The sequence below is a fragment of the Diabrotica virgifera genome, chromosome 8 (genome assembly GCF_917563875.1).
Source record: "Diabrotica virgifera virgifera chromosome 8, PGI_DIABVI_V3a".
Lineage (NCBI taxonomy): Eukaryota > Metazoa > Arthropoda > Insecta > Coleoptera > Chrysomelidae > Diabrotica > Diabrotica virgifera.
In genome coordinates, this window is record NC_065450.1 from 41,145,164 (window position 1) to 41,164,407 (window position 19,244).

The 19,244-nt window shown below is 33.1% G+C and overlaps 1 protein-coding gene across 1 annotated transcript in view; it reads right to left on the minus strand.

Annotated features, from left to right (window-relative positions):
• The window catches only part of LOC126890142 (uncharacterized), a 218,037-nt gene that overhangs the window by 32,349 nt on the left and 166,444 nt on the right, over positions 1-19,244 (minus strand). The gene's annotated exons all lie outside the window — the stretch shown is intronic.

The following is a 19,244-nucleotide window of genomic DNA, read 5'->3' on the forward strand; positions in this document are numbered from 1 at the left end:
TGACGAGTACACTGGAATTACAGCCACTAGACATATTTTATTATATACGCGTAGAAATAATATTTGAAGATTTCTATTAATGTTAACTTCAAGAATTACACAATAATATGTTTCGTTTATCTTGTATAAATGGATTATAAAGCGTTTTTATGAAGCACATTTGTTCGGAACATACTGTAACTGTAATCGAACGAAGGTGACATTTTTGCAAAAATTGGTAACATTTATTTGATAGTTGCGGTATTGACACTTTAGATTTGTTTTTATTCTTTACTCTAAGTATTTGTTTTATTATATTTATTGTTTTTATTATTTACATTAAGGTAAGATTATAACTTAATTCTAGGTTCCTATTTCTAATGTTTTTATTTATTTGCTTTGAATATTAATTTGTTTTGTTGTATAATCCAAGTTTGCAATAATTATGTGATCTATTTGATTTAAAATGTATTCAGGATTTTTTATACTTTGGCAACAATGTCAACTTAGATCTCTGACATAGATAATGGCGTGCAACTGTAAGTAAATTAGACAAACTGTATATTGTACGAACTGTACCTAATTTAAACATTGTCTAAATTACAGAGTCACTGTTTATAGTATCTACTTAAAACATAAGGATACGGCCAGACAAGCGACAATTTACGGCGCTCTAAGAGCAGTAAAGTGAAGCGCGAAAATGGGTCCCACTGTGAATGTAGTTGATAGCCAGACTGAGCTGTAAAATATCGCTCAGCAACATATCAACCTAGGATAGGACCAATTTTCGCGCTTCATTTTACTGCTCTTACAGCGCCGTAAATTGTCGACTTGTCTGGCCCTAGCCTTAGTATTTACACCCCTGAATAATAACTAAATCGACGTTGCGCGACGTGAGTCAGTATTTTGTATTGGTATTTACAAAAATAGGTATTTGTTTTGAAGTTATTCTCAGTTATCTATATTATAAATAAAAATGATGTTTGTACGTATTTATTATGTACCTTCTAGACTCGCAAACTATGCCTTTCATCATATGATGACCTTAATCAAAGTTGTTGTACATGAACCCAGGATGGTTTCTGCGTTGGTACCACCAACCTAAGTAAAAAGGGGGCTTGCCCCCCATAATTATTTTTTATTTTTTTAGACAAACTGTTCTTTTTTAATTTCGTATGATGTAGAACCAAAGTATAGATTCAACCCTAACTTTTCACTTTTCTATCACCAACCGTTATTTTTTAATAGCCGTCTAAATATTACCTCTTCTATATAAATAAAAATTAATGTTTGTATGTATGAGTATGTATGTATGTATGTACCTTATAGACTCGCAAACTATGCATTTCATCATATGATGACTTTAGCAAAGGACCAGGCAACACTCCTTATGGAAAAGTGGTCCCGGTCAAATTTGATGAAAGTTTGGTCAATGATACTTCTTGATGTGTAGATTAAAAAAGTCCATGGCACCTGGGTCTGAATAACTACTATTCTCGAGTTACAGCCTTCTGAAGTTATTGGCTTCGGGTGCTCGGTTTACGTTAAGTGCACTAATTTACGGTCAAGTGAACGAAAATATATATTATTAGAAGAGAAACTCATGTTCTTCATACATACTTGCGTGTTGTATATGAATTTGTGGTCAAAAATAGTTGGATCGTATTTTAGTCTTCAGAAAACCTCCGAAAAGTCTTCAGAAAACTAAAGAAGTGCGGTATAAAACACGCTGCTAGATCGATATAAGCATTATCATGATTTCATGAATGCTTCTCAGTTATGCAATACCAGCAAAACTGCAGTTCGGCTTTATCTTTAGAAAACTACTGAACAGTGGCGGATCTAGGAGGGATATGGGTAATTCCACCGGTAACATGTTCCAGAATTAATGAAATAAGTTTATTTAACGAAAATAAACGAAATGGAGCCATCAAAACACATTTATAACCAAAGAGCGGATAGTGTGACGAAAAGACGTAAGCCCAGAGCACGGGCGCCCATATAAAAATTTTTAGGGGGTAGCAAACGTGAAGATGTTGCACATTATATTTTGTATACTTTGAATAACCAATATAATTCAAAGCACCCGAAAAGCCAGGGGGGTCACGGCCCCCCTGCCCATGGGCATGGGCGCCCATGGCATAGAGTACGATTTAAGGATCAGAGAAGATGAGTTACGGGTGTTAAGAGTACGAAATTGGAAAACCAAGGCGGAGGATAGAATGGAATGGAAGCTGATTCTCGAACAGAACGAGGTCCACCAGGGGTTCTACAGCCAATGATAATGAGCTTTTTAATACAAAATATTATGGAGAATAATTTTGTAAGGTTATTTTTATAACAACTATAATATTCATACTTAGGTATAATCATATAGAAGAAATGGTCAATGGAGAAGGCTTCATAATCATGATTTTGCTAACTTTCTTGTTTTCGACTTAGACTACCTAAAAGACCTTACGATTGGGATATATCAAATTAAACTGGCACCATCTTACATACAAGATAAAATAATAAGAGAAAATGACGAAGAGTTTCAAATTGATGAGAATATGGATAAACCGGGATTCATAAGAGTTCGAATATTTTCTAGGTTTCGGCAAGCTACAAAACACCAAGTATTCATTTCCTATACGGTTGATGAAGATAATGATGAAGATGAGCCTGTAGAAGAACCGATTAACGGGTACTACTGTACCTGTCAATCTGGTGCGAGAACTGTAGGTACTTGTGCTCATATCACCAGTGTGTTATATGGTTTTTAGGCTTTGCAAGACATCAACCCAATGTTAAGTATCCTGATAGGTCGTTAGTTAACACGACGTATGATGCATCTAACCGAAATCAGCAAAATGTTAACATACGAATAGTCGAAGATGATTTAAACCCGTTTTTTCCATAGACAATTGTAATTAACATTTATCATTTACAAACTACCATTTACTTTGTTTTTTTTTTTTGTATTGAAATCAAATCCATGTTCTCTACCTGTCTTATATCTGATATGCGGGACAAGTTTCATGTCAACTAAGTAATGTATTTTTTATGTTTCAACAATTTTTTCTTTAATTATTCTGGAACATGTTACGAGTGGAATTACCCCCATCCCCCCTAGATCCGCCACTGTTCAGTAGTTTTCTAAAGATAAGGCGGAACTCTAGTTTTGCTGGTATTCCATAACTGAGAAGCATTCATGAAAACATGATAATGCTTATATCGATCTAGCAGCACCTTTTATACCGCACTTCTTTAGTTTTCTGAAGATTTTCGGAGGTTTTTTGAAGACTAAAATACGATCCAACTATTTTTGACCACGAATTCATATACAACACGCAAGTATGTATGAAGAACATGAGTTTCTCTTCTTCTAATAATAAATATTTTCGTTCACTTGACCGTAAATTAGTGCAATTAACGTAAACCGAGCACCCGAATCCAATAACTTCAGAAGGCTGTAACTCGAGAATAGTAGTTATTCAGACCCAGATGCCATGGACTTTTTTAATCTACACATCAAGAAGTATCATTGACCAAACCTTCATCAAATTTGACCTGTATCACTTTTCCATAGGGAGTGTTGCCTGGTCCTTTGTCGATATCGCGGGGCGGGAGTCGGGATCGGGACGAATTTAAATTAAAATTACGAATTAAAATTAAATAAAGTGTGCGATATTATAAGATTTTGTAAGATTCTTTGTAAGAAGATACAAAAGCACTAAAGAAAATATTACAATAGTATCTGACACACTGACAAAAAAAGGAAGGTCCAGAACAAGATGGTTGTTTGACTTGGGAGACGACCTGAAAACTATCAATGTAAGACAATGGATATTATTATAAACTAAGGACATAAAGGAGGTCTAAATGGAAGGACATGGTCAGGCAGGCAAAGTCCATTCATGGTTATGATATCAAAAGGAGAAGAACCGTGTTCGATAACTGACCAAGTATTACTAGACCAGTTATCCTCGCAAGACGTCTACCGATGTCACTTCTTCAGGGGCGTAACAGAGGCCCCCGCAGCGTGAAGCTTGCGGTGGGGCCCCAATCGCTTAGGGGCCCCATCTTGTCATCTGATATTATGTAAAAATCTGTTATTGTTATATTATTTTACGTTGTGTGTTTAAAATTAGAAACGTAAATTTCTAGGTAGACGTATTTGCAAAATTAATCATCTTATAATATCTAGAAACTTAATCCCTTCGGGCCTACTGAAATTTTATGGTAACGACAATAAACTTGCTTTGTACGTGACTATTGAAAGATTTGAGAATTACAATTGGCCGAATTTTAGAAAAATATTTCTAAATCTAGAAATGAGTTTTCTCTTTAACCTTTACCTACGTTTAGTATTTTGATACAATTATCCAGAGGCGTAACAGAGGCACCCGCAGCATCAAGCTTACGGGGGGCCCCAATATGTCAAGGGTCCCATCTTGTTGTCTAATATATGTAAAAATGTGTTGTTATATTATTTGCATACATACGTTTTTTAAGCAGTGCAATATTGAAAATGAAGTTGTCCATCCGAATTAATAAGATTGTAGAAATATTCACATCTCATAGAATAATACTGTAAATGTAATCATTTAGTACTTTTTGTTCTATTTTATTCTATACCAATAAAGAGATGACAAATGTAAGTCGTCATAAACAATTCATGAATACACCAATAGCTCAGTAAATGACAGTTTTGAAGTGAAATTATCAGCGTCACGACGGACGTATTTGCTTGACAATTTGGATTTAAGTTCTAGTTACACTCCACTTCAAAGTTGGATTTATTCCGTTGGTTGATTTTACATCAGGGGTGATACCCCTCCTTGGGGTGAAAAACATACGTTTAAAATAAGTTCGGAAATGTATAAATTGACTAATTATAAGCAACGTTTGTTATTCTATAGAGTTTCTTTTTCTATGCTAATACTTTTCAAGTCATTTGCGAGTGAAAATGTTTATTTTTCAAAAAAAAACAACGTTTTCTGACAAGTTTTTCGCAAATAACTCAAAAATAAGTATTAATAGAATTAAATATTAGATAACGAAAAAATATTTGTAGTAAAAATGTAGCTTATAAGATACAGTAAATGGTGTACTTATTCATGAAGTCTGTCGACACAGTAAAAGCACAGTTGAAGCTCATGAAAAATTATTCTGACTTGTCCAATTCCAAATCGAATATTTCAACCTGAAATAACCAAAAAATTAAGCAATTTTCGGGAAAAACTCCTAAAACTTTTTTAAATGATTCAAAAAAAAGCTTTATTTAAATTTTTTTAAAAGTTTCTAGCACCAAAACTTTACAAGTTACGCTCAAAATAAAATTGGCCCCTTTTTTGGTAAAAAAAAATCGTGAAAATCTGCCCCTATTTCGCACCCCAAATAAAATTTATCATTAGCGCTTTACCATTTACTTTAAATATTTATTGTTTATAAATATGATCTGTATGTTTGACCGGTTCGAAGTTCTTATTTTTGAAAAAATTTAGTAAGTTTTTTTATTTTGGAAAAATGCCTTTTTTTTCAAAATAACTTAAAAAGTATTAGTGATACGAAAAATCTTAAGGAGTAAAGAAATGTAGGTAGGTCTTGCTTTTATAAATATTTTGGCTTCATTTTGTTTTTCTATAAGACAAAAATTGGTTAAGACATGGCTCTATAAAATTTGCATATAATCGTGATTAGTGAATCGTTCAAGCCTTTCAACTAGAACCCTTTTAAAAATAAGCACTTTGAACTGGTGAAACTTACAGGTGGTATAAAAAAGTTAGGTAATTTGTAAGGCGATAATGATTAGTTTCATTTGGGGTGCTAAATAGGGGGAGATTTTCACAAGTTTTTACCAAAAAATGGGATTGACTGTATTTTGAGCGTAACTGGCTTGGTTTTGATGCTAGAAACTTTTGTAAAAAATAAAGTTTCTTTTAAACACTTTAAAAAAGTTCTAATGAGTTCCCTCGAACAGTATTTCATTTTTTGGTTATTTCACGTTGAAATATTCGATTTGGAATTTGACGAATAAGAAAAACTTTTCATGAGATACAAGTTTTCTTTTACTGAGTCGATAAACTTCATTTTTGTTTCATTTTTTTATAAGCTAGATACATTTTTGCTAACAATATTCTTTTGAAGACTTACTCTTTGAACTATTTGCGAAAAATCGCCTAAAAACGTGTTTTTTTTTGTTGAACAGTAAAAATTTTTACTCATAAATAACTCGAAAAGTCTTGAGTGGACCACTTCGATGGTGACACTGAAAATTACACGGTATCGCCATATTTTACGTTGATTTACTAGGCTGTAACACATATAGGTATTTGTTACACATGTCGCATTTAGTAATTTTTTAAAGGGGGCCCCATTTCCAATTCAGCGGGGGGGGCCGACGGAGTTTGTTACGCCACTGCACTTCTTAATCAGTAAACAGCAATATATTTGTTGATTTATGTATCAAGCGTAGCAGTGAGGTTTATAATCGCAAGTTTTTTGGGAGTTTGCGGAAAACTTTGAGTGTCCATGTTTCTGGCAAGGAAAATTAATCAGGAGTTGAAAAACCGCCATCGTTTAATATTTACGCACCGCAAAAAATATCACTTATCAGAATTATGTAATTAAATAGATACTTTTATATTAGGTAATACATACAAAAAAATTTTAAGTATTTTTTGATTTTCTGTTAATTTTTATTTATTGAACTTTGACACATTATTGATTTATTTCTAAGGCGGGTCAGCTAGTAGTGAATAAAAATGAATTACGAAAAGGAATGCGAACGTTTACAGCGATTGTTTGATGAAAAAGATTCTGATTAGTGGAGTCACTGAAGATTTTCACCTCCGATTTCGTTGAACCTTCATCGATTTTCAACAAAATTGGTGAGTAGTTAGGATACTTCAAGGAATAAAGGTGACATGATGCCAACTTGTGCTTTTACCCTGGGGGTGGATTCCACCTCTTCTCGGGAGTGAAATTTCTTTTATTAAAAATAATACCAGAAATCGATAGAGGGGCAACTTCTAAGCAAACTTTGTTATATAAAGTTATTAACATAAATCAATACTTTTTGAGGTATTAAATATCAAAGATTTTATTTTTTCTTAAAAAAATGCATGGCTTAAAGCTGTTTTTCACGTATTACTCAAAAACTATAAGTTTTTGTAAAAAAGTTATTATTACCAAAATTAAAGATAATAAAAAATTTAATACACTTCTTACTTAAACTTACTTAAAGAACTAAACTAATGTTATTTCAAAGTGAGTTATGGGTAATTAAATGTATATTTTTTTCGACGAGTACTCAAATCTAAGTATTCAAGCTTACATAACGGGAAAACGATGCATTTTATAGAATATACTTGTTAAGCACTTGTCAAAGTACTTCGGAATACCTATCAAATGAGCTTCAGTAGAAGTTAATAGCATCAAAATTAAGCAAGTTATGATGAAAATAAGAGAACCCTTTCGATTTTTTTAGGAAAAAGTGAAAAATAAAACATACGCCATTTCCACAAAAATTTAAATTTGTAGTAATCCTCACAAGAATTTTTTTAGGTTAACAGAGTTAATGATTTCAGCAATTTTGACCGGTTTACAATGCATATTGTTGAAAAAAAAAAGATATAATTTAAAAAAAATCAGAATTTTTAAAATAATCGTACTTTTCATTTTCTTTTGATAATAACTCCAAAAATACTCAATATACTTAAAAAATGATATGTAACTAAATTTTAGTTTTTTCTGTTTCAAATACTTTACTCATTGTACTATTTCCGTAGAGTAACAAATAACCGAGATAGAAACGTTTAAAATTTCAATTTTGCTGCGAGAAACATGTAACCGGGGCCATTTAACCTTTTATTTTTAAAAAGTAAAAGGTATAAAAGACTAAATTCGACGTTTTTTAATAGCTTTTGGAATCAACTTTTTAGTTTTTAGGTGAATCTTATATCTTAAAAATTAATGGAGTTATTTACAAAAAAAACAATAACATTTTTTGGAAAAATTTTTAAAAGATAAATTTTGAAACATTTTTTGTGTATAAATTTTAATGCTATTAACTTGTTCGAGGGCTTATTTGACAGATATTTCTAAGAAATTTGACAAATGTTTCATAAGTTTGTGTTATAAAATGCATCATTTTCCCGGTATTTAAGCTTGAATACTTAGATTTGGGTACTCGATGAAAGAAATATACATTCAATTACCTATAACTCACGTTTAGTTAACATTGAAAGGTTTTTCTAGTAAGGAGTTTATTTGATTTTTTATTAGCCTCAATTTTGATAATAATAACTTTTTTATAAAAACTTACAGTTTTTGAGTTATTTATGAAAAATCGGTTAAAAATATGCATTTTTCTCACGAAAAATTAAAATCTTTGATCTTTAATAACTCAAAAAGTTTTGATTTATTTTAATAATTTTTTATAACAAATTTTGCTTATAATTTGTCCCTCTATCGAATTGTGGGGTTATTTTTAATAAAATAATTTTCACCCGCGAGGAGGGGTGGCATCCACCCCCAAGGTAAAAGCGCAAGTTAGCACCATGTCACCTTTGTTCCTTGAGGTATCCTCTAACTACTCGCCAATTTTCATGCAAATCGATGGAGGTTCAACGAAGTCGGAGGTAATAGCTCATATCCACCTTCAGTGACTGCACTAGATGTACAGTTTTCAGATGCTGAGTCAGAGGATGAACACAATATAATTGAGGGACGTAAAGAGGACATTGCTACGAAACAAAAAGGTAATTCCAGTGATGATGACGTATAAATAGAAATACCAGAAAACAGAATTAAAAATACTTATTATACCGGGCATGATAAAATATCAAAGTGGAATAAACATGGTCCAAGTAAACGGTATTATACCCTAAAGTCGAGCATTACTATGAAATTGCCTAGAGGAGCTAATTTAGGAAAACAATCAACTTCTATTTTGAAAACCTAAGCCTGGGAATTCTTTTTTCCAGAGGATTTACTAAATATAATTAAATAAAATACGAATAAATATATTCAACAAATTGCAAACAATTAGACAAGATAAACAGATGCTAGACCTACAGATCGGAATGGGACGTTTCATCGCCGCCGGTTTATCGCCGCCGTTTCGATGCCGCCGGTTCATCGCCAGTCCATTTCATCGCCGGCCGTTTCATCGCCAGTTAGTTAGTTGATCTTGTATTATGGAAGATGACACGACACGACGTTAAATTCAGTTCAAGACTTAGGACAAATAAATAGATAAAAAATATTATTATATTAATTTACTGTTCTATTTCTACTTCCCCTAAATTTGATACTAAACATTTGTAGTGTTAAATTATATTTTGTATTATAAAAGTTTAAAAGTCTATTAAAAGATTAAGTATGGCAACAGAAATGGTCATATCTCGCATTTCCTAGAATTCCCAATTAATACTAAAAATAAATAATAAATGTAACTATCGAAAATTGGTCGAAAATTCGGAAATATATCAGTTAGCGTTTAACTAACTGGCGATGAACCGGCGGCATCGAAACGGCCGGCGATGAATCGGCCGGCGATGAACTGGCGGCATCGAAACGGCGGCGATGAACTCGCGGCGATGAACTGGCGGCGATGAAACGTCCTAGACCCCTAGATACAGTCGAAATAAGAGATCTATTAGGTTTAGTATATTGTCTGAGTGGATTTTTAGAAAGCAGTCGTCTAAGTGTGGACTATTTATGGAACAAATCTAGTTGTGGCGTTAAAAGAGGAGGATAAGACGGGCCACCCTGTATTTATCTTTTTTATAGATCTAATATAATCGCATATCATTATAACAATTGAGTGTGAGTTGTAAATCGACAGAGACATATGGGCTTACAATTTAACATCACATTAAATACTGTACTGATATGTAAGATGCAATGTAAATATCAATAAGAATAAAAAACCGCTAAACGCGTAAAAATGAGTGGCCCATACAATATTCCAGCTACAAAAAGAGCTGATATGAATATTACGTGGCGCGAAAATGTATTTTCAATTAGATGGAAATTAAAATTCTAGTATTATTTTAAATAATGTTTCCATAATCAGGGTCCCCGCTACCATATGTGCAAAGTGTGCAATGCACACGGGCGCCATCCTTTAGGGACACCAAAACCAAGGGTCCAAAATTGAAAAAACATTGTAAAAAAAACAAAAATTCATTTTAAAACAAAAGTTAAGAAATTAAATAGGATGAGATATAAGTACACAAGAAACATATTTAAATTAAGTCACATTGATCTTTTAAAACGTTGTTTTGTTCTTAAAGACCGACTGACAGATCAGGATAATAATAAAGATATAATATATAATATAGATAATAGTAAAGATAATAATATATGGCTAAATCTTGAAAGATAATAATAAGTATATAGAAAAACAACATAGCCCAACAGTGCCTGGATACATTAAAATAAAAACTCTCCGTTTATTCAGGACGACTAAGAACGTACAAAGTGAGTAACAACCGAAAATTTGACAATGCCCTTTTTGAGCCTGCTGTCTGTATAAGGCCTTCTGTCGAAAACTAAATTCTAACGTAGAAAATCTCGATAAGTCTTACCCAAGGCAAGAAGAAATTCATGAGTTTTGGGGAAATTAACTTTCCACCACAGCTGCTTTTAACAACAAGGCTGGATGGATAGAAGATACGACACAGAACTACCAACACTAAACTACTACTCTCTACGAACCCTTGACCACTAAAGAAGTCTCAAATATCATCAAAGAGCTTCATAACTGGAAATCTCCTGGACCAGACGGAGTTCAAAACTTCTGGCTTAAGAAGTTTTGGAGTGATCATGATTGCTTATCAACACTAATTAATAATGTTATTTCTAATCCGCAGGAAACACCATTATTTTTAACTCATAAAACCACTTATTTAATACCGAAGGATTAAAATAACACCCAAGATCCAGTCAAATACTGCCCAATTACTTGTCTTCCAACTTTGTATAAAATGTATCTATCTTTGTATCTACCAACACTGTGCACTGACAATATCATAGAGCCTCAACAGAAAGGAAGCGCTAAGGGTTCCATGGGTTGCAAACAACTTATCATCGACTCAGTCATTTCTAATCAAGCATATTCCAACAAGAGGAACCTATTTACTGCCTTCATTGATTACAAGAAGACGTTTGATTCAGTGCCGCATGAATGGCTTATAGATATATTGTGAATATATAAAGTCGATGATAATATAGTGACCTTTTCACAGCATATAATGACCGAGTGGAAGACTAGAATTCCTCTTCAAATACCTGGTGAAAATAACATCGAAACTGCAAATATCGCAATCGGCCGGGGCCTTTTCCAAGGAGATTCGTTAAGTCCACTGTGGTTCTGTCTAACTATGATCCCACTTTCTCAGCTATTGAACTCCACTGACGCAGGTTCTAGCATCAAAAATAACAAAAATGTGGTGGCAAAGCTTAATAATCTGTTGTATATGGATGATTTGAAATTAATGGCTTCCGCTCGAAACCAACTAGATGAGATGCTAAGAACTGTAGAATCCTTTTCAAATGACATTAGTATGCACTTCGATTCGGTATGTAAAATGGCCAGAACATCGAGGCCATGGGTGAAAACGATATGTATAAATATCTTGGAGTAAAGCAAGCGCGGAACATTGACCATAAGCAAATGAAAACTGAGATAACTGCGGAGTTTATACGAAGGGTAAAACACTTCGAACGAAATTTGTTTAAGGCAATAAACACCTACGCATGTTCCGCGCTTACCTATTCGTTTGGCATTGTTTAGTGGACAAAAACGGACATAGGGTAAACGTCTGCACGGGAGACATCCCAATGAGGTCAGCCAAGACTCTGTCAACAATACAGCGTCGAACTATTGGTTGTCATCAGGAAAGATGTTCCCTGAAACGGAGGGTTCATTACTGGCCATTCAGGATCAGGTTATACCAACCAAAAATTACCTGAAATATATCATCAAAGCCCCTCAGGTCCAAAACGACAAATGCCGATATGGATGTCAAACCCAAGAAACCATCCAACATCTTACAGGGGGCTGTCAGGTATTTGCTGCAACTGAATATAAGGAACGGCATGACGCAGTGGGAAAAATTCTTCACCAAGAGATAGCTATCAAGCTGGGACTTCTCCAAACGGACCTTCTTTCATATTATCAATACGTCCCTGAGAGTATGCTTGAGGATGGCAACTACAAGCTATACTGGGACCGCACTGTGCTCACAGACCAAACAGTGGCACATAATAGACCAGATCTTGTACTAGTTAATAAATTAACGGGACAAACAACACTAATTGATGTGGCGATACCTAACAACAATAATCTACTTAGTAAATTTACTGAAAAGACCGCCAAGTACAGAGATCTGGAAATTCAAATACGAAGACAATGGAGTATGCAAAGTACCCAGACGATACCTATTATTATATGTCTACCACTGGAGTCGTTCTGAAGAACCTCCTGGAAAGCATAAAAAAGCTGGATCTAAATGAACATATTAACAAGACCATGTAGTAAGCTGTACTAATCGCAACGGCCAGATGTGTAAGAAAATTTTTGGGAGATACACCTGCATACCAAGTCACCTGGGGCTCGATAACACGGAAAGAGTCCCACCAGAGCTCAATCCTGTTTATACCGTAGGTATCTGGGATGAGTCAATTTTCCCCTTAGAGAGATTGTGAGCCGTATGGCTAAATCAGTATATAGAAAGATGTTCCCTGAAACGGAGGGTTCATTACTGGCCATTCAGGATCAGGTTATCTTCTTCTTTAAGTGCCATCTCCACGGCGAGGTCGGCAATCGTCATAGCTATTCGTATTTTAGAGACGGCTGCTGTAAAAAGTTTATTTGATGTACATCCGTATTCCTCTCTCAGGTTGCGCAGCCACGATATTCTGCGTTTCCCTATGATTCTCTTTCCTTGAATCTTTCCCTGTATAATCAATTGGAGCAAGCTGTATCCCTCTCCACGTGTAATATGTCCGAGATATTCCAATTTTCTTGTTTTGATGGTATTTAGGATTTCCATTTCTTTATTCATCTTCCTCAAAACCTCTTTGTTTGTGACGTGTTCTGTCCACGATATTTTCAGAATTCTTCGGTACACCCATAACTCGAATGATTCTAGTTTTTTTTATTCATGCAATATTCAAGGTCCAAGCTTCCATTTCATAAAACAAAGTCGAAAAATCGTAGCACCTAGCCAACCTAACTCTTAGCTCCAACTTCAAATCTCTTGTGCAGAGCACTTTTCTCATTTTGTTAAAATTTGCTCTAGCCTTTTCTATTCTGATTTTGATTTCCTGTAAGTAATCTCCTGTGGAGTTGATCATTGTTCCAAGGTATGCATATTGGTCGACTCGTTCGATATTGGATCCGTTTATGAAGAGATTTTAGTTATTTCTTTGAGTTTTCGATATTACATCAGGTTATACCAACCAAAAATTATTTGAAATATATCATCAATGACCCTCAGGTCCAAAACGACAAATGCCGATATGGGTGTCAACCCAAGAAATCATCCAACATCTTACAGGGGGCTGCCAGGCATTTGCTGCAACTGAATACAAGGAACGGCATGACGCAATGGGAAAAATCCTTCATCAATAGATTGCTATCAAGCTGGGACTTCTCCAAACGGACCATCTTCCATATTATCAATACGTACCTGAGAGTATGCTTGATAAATGCAACTACAAGCTATACTAGGACCGCACTGTGCTCACAGACCAAACAGTGGCACATAATAGACCAGATCTTGTACTAGTTAATAAATTAACAAGACAAACAACACTAATTGATGTGGCGATACCTAACAACAATAATCTACTTAGTAAATTTACTGAAAAGATCGCCAAGTACAGAGATCTGGAAATTCAAATACGAAGACAATGGAGAATGCAAAGTACCCAGACGATACCTATTATTATATGTCTACCACTAGAGTCGTTCCGAAGAACCTCCTCGAAAGCATAAAAAAGCTGGGTCTAAATGAACATATTAACAAGACCATGCAGAAAGCTGTACTACTCGCAACGGCCAGATGTGTACCAAAAGTTTTGGGAGATACACCTGCATACCAAGTCACGTAGAGGGCTCGATAATACGAAAAGAGTCCCACCAGAGCTCAATTCTTTTGATACCGTAGGTATCTGGGATGAGTCAATTTTTCCCTTAGAGAGAGTGTGAGCCGTGTGGTTAAATCTGGAGTATATATTATATATACTCCAATGATTTGTTTAAAAAGCGTTAAAGATATTTTTATTTTCTAATGATACTGACCCCTTAAGTATTTTACAATATATATATTTGAAAACAATTTAATCTCCACCCTTCCAAACGTAAGCATTTCACTAAGAATTCTTTTGACACTGCTTGTATCTGTAGCTTTTGGCAATCAATCTTTTACAAAGTTAAAAATCATTTAAGGACAATGCTTCGAGAAAGATTTCCTGGCAATATTAGCAATTGAAGAAGAAATTTTTGATGGTATAAATTTTAGCGATGTAATTAATGAATTTGCAACAGCAAAGTCTCGGAAATTATCGCTCCTATAATAGATATTTTTTATCTATTGAACCTACAACCCAGTAAATGAACGTGAAATACGGCGATACCGTGTAATTTTCAGAGATTTTCACCACCGAATTTCATGAAAATTTGGATTTACGTTCTACTTACCCTCCACTTCAAAGTTGGACTTGTAACGTTTGTTGCTTTTCTTGAGGGCTGAAGAAATATAGATTTAAAATACGTCCTGGAATTAATAAACTGACTAATTCTAAGCAACTTTTTTCTATAGAGTTTTGTAACTAAATCAATATTTATTGAGTTATTTGACTTATATCAACTAATAATGAGGGAAAAATGAAGTGCCAGTTATATGAACACTACTTAAGAGAAGAGAAGTTAATCAACGATATAGTTCACAGAATACACGATTAAAATGAACGAGAAGCTTACGAAAGGTCCCGCAGAATAAAAAAACTAAAACTGAGATGATGGCATTTAAACAGGCTCAAGATGTTTGGAAGAAAAAGAGAATAAAGGAAATAGAAAAAGGAAATCAAAAGGTCAGAGGAATTTACAATATTTACGATGTGTACAAGTATCACGAGTAAAAAAGGAAAGACACATAATAGATAGTTTAGATAGAGTATAGTAAATAAAGTAAGAAAAGGAAATAGGTATACAGGAACATTGTACTGCCTCGAAAAAAATCAGTTGCAGATGCAGAGAATTTTATCGAATGCAAAAGGCGGGGATTTTTTATATAATTTTTATGGAGAAAATTTGAAGAATAAATTTTATGTCAAAGACCACGATATCGTAAATTTTCATTGCCCTGTATATGACCAAAAATTGTCAATAAAATAATTTAGCCGTAAGCAGTGTTTCGTGGAAGAGTGAAAGTCTAGTGGTAAAGTTTCTACGAACGGATTAATACATTTCAAAACAATGAACTACAAAACGGTAGTTTAGAAAGTTAATGTGCCGCTTTGGATTGGACAATATAAAATGTTTCTAAATGGTTTCCTAGAAAGAAACGATTAGTTTAGAATAGAGGGTTTTTTTAGAATGTAAGTAAAATTTAATTATAATATCGCCTGGAAATTGACAAGACATAAAATTTGTATACAATACTATTTGTTCTTAAGAAAAAAGTAGGGATATGATGTATGGAGAATGCTTGTGATTGGCGAGGAGACCGATGGAGGGAGAATAGAGTGGTTGATTTTCGGATTGATTAGGGAAAAAGAATTCACTGTGTAATTAAGATCGGAAGCAGTCCAGTTCGAAAGTAGTATTTTTGTGTAAAAAGGTTAATCTGGTGACCGTGGAAGCAGATTCGTGTTTGAGACGAAATCATTATCAAGTCGAGAAGTACAAACTCCTTGTGTCCGAATAGATTCCAGTTTCTGTCTGGAACGAGTAGCCGGTTTATATCAACTTGGACGAAATATCGAGCTGAGAGAAGAAATCTTGGAATTATAAAGATTGATATTATTTGTATCGGGGCAGAGATTTAAGTGAGGAGAGAATTTGAGCGGGTGCTGTTTTTGTTTGTGAAATAGTTTGAAGGAGAAGGACAGTCGCAGCATCAGAGGTGCACATTGTGGGAAAACCGAGGACAACACAATCCATGAGAAGTAAAGAAAATAGAAAAGGTTAGTCAGATTATTTGTAAAAAGAGAGAGCTGTTTTATATTACATACCATATTTGTTGTTTGTCAGAGAAAATATAAGTAATCTATGTAAAAAGTGAAAATTAAATTTTGTTTTTTTTTATATAATAATAAGAACCGTCTACCGAATCATTTGAATGAATTTTGGTTTAAAAAAGGAGATAGTAGAATTAAAGTTATTTTTTATTAGATAAGCAATTTTTACAACAGAATAAAGTTTAGCATACATTTTGAATCTTATATTTATGGTATAGTATATAAATAAATAATAAACTAAAAGGGCAGTTCCCTAGGTTGGCTGTATACCATATAGTTAAAAAACTCTAACAAGAAGTAGAACCACTTCTATGTAAATTGGTATATTTATTAAATCTTAAAAAATCCCAATGGATTGAATAAAATATGTCCAATTCAGAACGTTTTCAGATCTATCGGTCCATCATCAGTGAATCTACAATAAAATAAGTAATCCCACTATTAGAATTGAAAGATGGTTGAAATTTTTTAAAAGCTAAAAAGTGTGGTTAGATTACTTACGTGCATACTTGCTAAATAGCCCCAGAACCAAACAATGGTTGAATTTAAAATTCAATTTACATTATTTAAAAATAATATTAAACGGGCTAAACGCCGATGTTAAAGGATATAGCCTATGGGAACATGGTGAAACCCTACCAAAACTTCAATCAACCATCTTAGGCCAACTTTGACTATAAAGTGTCAAAAGTTTGTAAGGAACTGTTTGAAGTGACATTGACAGTAGAGAAAAAGGTAGTCGATTTTCAAAGTTAATTAACCAAAAGGTCATGACCCACAACAAATGATAAAGATTTTAATATCTGAAAATGTCTAACATTTTTAAATCTATTGGTTTTTGAAAAGAAATTGTGATATACAAAATTAATTTAGAATATACGATTATTTATGTTGACTGTATACTATAACATTAGATTGATCAAATTGATAGAAAGAAAGTTAAGCTGCTGTCAATAATGATAAAAAGATAAGAATAGATGAAGGTGAGAGAAGAGAAAGAATAAGTATTAGTTGGAATGTTATTGTACAAAATGAATAAATTGGTAGGCAAGTTAATCAAGTCTATATTGTATTGGTGGTTGTATATGTAAAAGGAAAATATTGTTATTTAAAAATAAATGCAAATTTTTGTAAATAATGGATTTGAGTTAGGATACAGTCAAATACTTAACAGTGTGTAATATGCAAATGAAAAGGATTGTAATTATTATGAGATGTTTTATTTTTTAAATTTTATTTTAAAAGTTTTGAGAGAATTCTTGTGACAAAGTGAGGGTATGTGAAGTTAGAGATAAAGAAATGTATGATTATAGCTGAGTCCAGTTGATATAAGAATGAAATTAAAATGAAAATAATATTGAAAGTGTACTGAATAAACTAAAACCAAAGTAAGAAAAAGAATATTGATATAATTTAATTGTAATGATAATGGATCTGAATGTGAGAACTGAAATTAAGTGATGGGATGTTAGTTGGAGAGGTAAAAAATTACTTGGAAAAAGTCAAAGACAAAAAGTAGAGGGCTGTGGTGTAAGGTATAAAGACAAGAATTTTAAGGGAAAGAGAAGGATAAAGAAAAGATGAGGTGTGGAATTAAACTGAATGAAGTAATGAAATGAAAAATAAGTGAAAATATAGTAGAGAGAATTAATGAGGTGATGGTTAATAGGGTTCAGTAGTTAATAATGTTAGTTGGGTAAAGGAGTTTGGAAGCAGTGAAGGAAAGAGGAAAATTTGAAAAAAGAAGGGAGAGTAAGTTAAAAGAGAAAGAATAGGGTAAAAAGAGGAAGTTGAAAAAATAGGAATTATGAGAATAATTGGCGGTGAATGGGGACAAAATTGCGGTTAAGGGATGTTTGTCTATTGACACAGTTGGGACTCTTCTTCAGGTCCTTGACAATCTCCAAATCTTCGTATAATTTTTTTAAATTTTTAAGGGATTTAAAGGATTTTTAAGGGATTTAAGTTTAAAGGGATTTTTTAAGTTTTAATAAATATACCAATTTACATAGAAGTGGTTTTACTTCTTGTTAGAGTTTTTTAAATAAATAATAGTTATACAATTTATATAATTTTGAGTATATTTATTTTCCCTGTTTTGTCCTGGATAAAGTAAGCAACGAGAAATACTAAAAGCCACAAACTAGAGGTAATACATTAAAATCAATTAGCCCTGAGAATATTTTTATTGGAAAGTTTTATTAAATTTTGTTTTTGTTTTCATGAGTAGCAATTAAAATAATTAATTAATTATTCGAATTAATGAAATGCTAATCAATCTCATAACAGAGAGAAAATACAGAGCATAATAATACACACACATACAAACATTTTTCCCTTTAAAAATAAAAATTGAATAAAATTTCTGAGCTAGGTAACTTTTAATAGTGCGGCAGATTCGTGCAAATATTTATAAGAATTGCACATTTAATGATACAAGCATATAAATTGGGCCACATATACTGCACATATAAGGTTCAAATTTAGATATGAGGCCATCTCAGATTTTGCCTTTTACAAAAATGGCGGACATTCAAAATGGGCGACTATACATATGTGACTAATAGCACGATATCTTTTGAATGAAAAGTCCGATTTCAACCAAATTTGGTACATAGGTTCTTTTTGTGATTTACAAGGTCTATGTCGTGAACTGTCAGAATCGGTTTACCAGAAAATGTTTTTTCCTGGTATTTCATGTAAAACTATTTTATATTATGTAAATAATTTATTTTCAATTTTTTTACCCTGTATATATTAATTTTTCACAATGGTAATACCACCATTGAAAAGAGCGTAAGAATATGTTTTAGAAAATATTTTGAACTTTTAGTTATGTTAATTACCATTTAATAAATGCATAACGTATCTTCACATGTACCTTTGTGTGGCAGATTCGTGCAAATATTATAAGAATTATTGTGAATTTAACGGTAGAAGCATATAATTTGGATCACATTTACTACACATACAAAAGTTCAAACTAAGATATGAGGCCATCTCAGATTTTGCCTCTTACAAAA